We start from the raw sequence: 3,940 nt of genomic DNA on the forward strand, positions 1-3,940 counted from the left end.
TCAAAAAAAATTCTAATTTTCTGTAGTATTTTTCATTCAAATTTCATTAATAAGTTGCTTGCACTTCTCTCCTTTGAAATAGACTATTGCATAACAATTAAAGCTACTTTTTCAGAACGTTTCAAATTCATTTCTAACGATAAACTACCTTGTCTACCACGATTTGCCAGAATCGTATTTTTTCGAAATATTTCTTACCCATGGAACAAAATTGGATTCTGAAACCTATTTTCGTAATCTACGCGAAATTCCGCGTCAAACGAGCTTACATATGACAGGGTTCTGTTCAAAAATGGCAAAGTGATTTCACTTTTTGTACATTTTGACTTGGTTTTCATTTGCTGGCCGCTTATCTGACGAGGAATGCGATTATGAATCTCAAATTGTGATTAGTTTGCTCATATGGAAAATATTTTGAAGAAACTGAAAATATACTCTTTAGCACCCCTCAAACGAGTTTAACACCCGATTCGCCGGAGTAGTCGATTTTTCGGTTCGCCTTGGGTTTCAGAGTACAACGCAAAAAATCCGAACGCAATCGTACCCGATTTACCCGTCGCGCACCTCGTTTAAAGTTTCGTGGCTCGCGGGACTCGCCCGTCGGCGCCGCTGCCGCGTCATCTTTGAGCGCCCGCCGCGCCGCCACAGGTAGCGACAGCGCAACCATACTTGCTGGGATTCTTCAGCAAGTCCCCCTGAGTACACCGGTACCATCTCGGCCGTCATCGGTTACGCCTAACCTCGCACCCATCTAAAAATGTGAAAATTTCAAGATTTTGAGGGGGTGAGGGGGAAGGGTTGCCGACGTGGCCAACACGACGATGCCCGCCGCTTGTCTGACCCTTTATCTGACCATACTATGACGTTTCATTTGGTATATAGATGTTGCCGTCAAACTAGAGTGAAATATTTTAAAATCCAGTGTGCATTATGACCCACTTGTGAGGTGTGCATTTATTACCCGACCTGACCCGAGTTTAAGAGTTGCGGAACTCAGCCTGCGACGTTTCGTGTGTGTATGAGAAGGAACGAAAGTGATATTTGGAATGGTTTACGTGTTTACTTGCGTAAGTTGGAAGGGAGGGGGGCGGTGGTGGTTTGGGAGAAATGTGAAAAGGTAACTATTGTTTCGGGTTCATCTTGACAAAAGAAAACGAAAAAGTCTTACGACCGAAGATCATCGGAATCGAAATGGAAGAGTTATTAATTGACAATTTGGTCGTTTATGGACACTTTTACCCCTTTGGGTTCTATTAACTTTGCCATTTCGACTCTGATCGGCTCCGAATAAAAGACATTTCCTTTTTAGTTTTCAGAAAGGTTTGCGGTTCGATCCCAACCAACGGCAGTACCAAATAGAAAGATGTCTTCCACTTGGGCATAACCCTCTACCTCAACAAGTGTTCAGTCGCTGACTATGGGTTCATTTTTAACATTTTCAAAAATATTTTCAAACCGACGGTCTTAATTTTCAGACTAAGTGGTATGGTAGGGCACTACTGAAATTTCAGAACTGAGTACAGTCTGAATTTTCAGACTACTGGTCTGTAAAAAAAAATTCAGGCTGAAAGTACTGAAAATTCAGTAAAACTTTTTTTACAGTGTTTCCCATGTTGATTTTGAGTGTCAGTTTCACTTTTTATCATTTTCAAATATTCCGGTGCCCCCCACTCTCAGCCCTTACCCCAACGCCCTAACCCCCCCTCCCCTTCACCCCCATAGTAGGATATGCCGGTCATATGCAAAATAACCTGTAAGTTAGACCTTAAAATCAAGCTCTCAAAACTTTCCCACCGCGAGGCAAAAAGTTCTACCAAAAGCTATGGTTAAAAGTCTTCCCTGGCGGCGAACTCTATGTGCAAGTTACAGCTGAAAGTCCCCGAATCTAGAATCTAATGGTATAATCGGAATTTTCAAGTTGGAAGTCGTCTTTTCACTATAGACGATTTGGGCTACCTACCTCTGGATAAGAAGAAATCAAGTAAAAATTCCGACAAGCATCATGGCCGCCCAATATGGCCGCCCATGGGAAAGATAGGGCTGGCGGCCATGATGCGTGTAGATTTCTTCCTGATTTCTTCTTATCCAGAGGTAGCCCAAATCGTCCATAAGCGTTTATAAATGAAACGTCTAATAAATGCACACCCCTGCGGGTATAAAATGCACACGGGGGGGGGAGGGGGGATAAATGCACAGCCTGGGGTATATCGAGTAGCGCACGCCTAAAAGGAAAGAGACGCTGACAGTGGATTTGCGATAGTATTATTTTTACAAATTCTTGCTGATTTCATGGATTTTAACTGTTTTGAAAGGATCCTTCCCGATTTTAACGGATTTTTACGCATTACTACCGATTTTAACGGAATTTTACGAACGCTTACAGATTTTTACTGACTTCTACCAATTGTTACGGATTCTTACCGGTTTTCACGGATTTTTATCGATTTTGACGGATTTCTACCGATATTTGCCGATTTTGACAGTTTTTGACCAAATTTTACGGATTTTGACCGATTCTTGGAGAAAATCAGAGAAAATTGGAGGAAGTTGGAGGAAGCTGGCAGAGAAGCCCAAAACCGGCTGTCATCGCCTCGTGGACATATTTTACCACTTGGTGGGTTAAAAGTGCACTATAAAAGGACTGTGCATCGTTTACCCGACGTTGTGCATTTATAAGCCACGTGGAGGGTAATAAATGCAGTGTGTTTCCCTTATTGTTGCTTAAGTATAGACTTTTTCAGCAATATTACACTTCTAAATTGTACTTTGACTGTTTCTTCACCTTTCTGAACCTGCGACAACTTCACATTCATCATAGTATAGCTCTAAACGAGAAAGATTTGTTTTTGTGCATTTATTACCCGACCTGACCCTTAAACAAAAATACTCGGTTTGACTATCTGACATTTCGATCACTGCTGAGAAGGTATTATAGTCTTTAAGTGAGCGCAGGAGCTACTTGCGCTTCCCCTCCCCTCGAGTTTTGTGCTACCAATCTACTACCACCAAACTACGAATTCAAATTAAAAGATCGCCTATTTCAAACATCTTATATCAAACTTCTAAAATAAACTCGATACGACCGTCAACATTTCGGTATTTACCTTTCTCTTCTTAGCTGGCGGTGCCATGTTACTGAACACTAAGCTGACTGATGCCTCTGGAAAGTTGAGGACAGCCGGTCCTAGAACAGAAATAAACTCCGATTAATAAAGGGGTATTTCAATGGAGCGCTGCCCGGAACTAAGAAAAAAAAAGTGAGGAGCCTCTAGGCTGAAGAACAAAAAGCTAGGGGGGGGGGGGCTGCGGCCCTGAAAATTTGCTCCTTGAACATGAGAAAAGTGACTACACCCAACACTTCTGCTTTGTTAAAGAATAAAAAACGTTAACACTGCGTGTTAACAAATAGACGATATGAATGAAAGAAAATCTAATACAAAATTATTTTTGCTTATTAAATAAGTTTTTGCTTTCTAAAACAAGAGTAGTTACGACTCTTTGTTCTGAGATTCACGGCCTTGTGCGTTGTCGTCGTCCGTCTTTGCTGACACTGACCCTCACAAAACCCCCAAGCAGGCGAAAAAAAAATTGGGGGACTAACAACTAACACTTCTTATGAGTTTCCTTGCGAGACCAGGAAATTGTTGGGCGAGTGAGGCGACGTGGTGATCGCCTTCGCTTTGGACGAGCGCTAGACCGAGCAACCAGAGGTGCTCGTCGTTGGAGTCGAGGCCTCGGCGGCCCTGCGTCCTGGCCTGGGCCACCTCCAGGCCAGGCTTGGAGGAGTGTTGAGTGTATATTTTTGTGGGGCTGGGAGCGCCTGGATGGGGAGTGCCCTAGTAGTACTAGCGGTACACCAAACCATACTGCAAATTGTGATACCAGCAAGCCACTTTGCACACTTGTTCATAACACCCAAATGGTCGATTTGGCCCGTAGC

The sequence above is a fragment of the Frankliniella occidentalis genome, unplaced genomic scaffold, assembly GCF_000697945.3.
Source record: "Frankliniella occidentalis isolate FOCC.00 unplaced genomic scaffold, Focc_3.1 Scaffold387, whole genome shotgun sequence".
NCBI classification, from domain to species: Eukaryota; Metazoa; Arthropoda; class Insecta; order Thysanoptera; family Thripidae; genus Frankliniella; species Frankliniella occidentalis.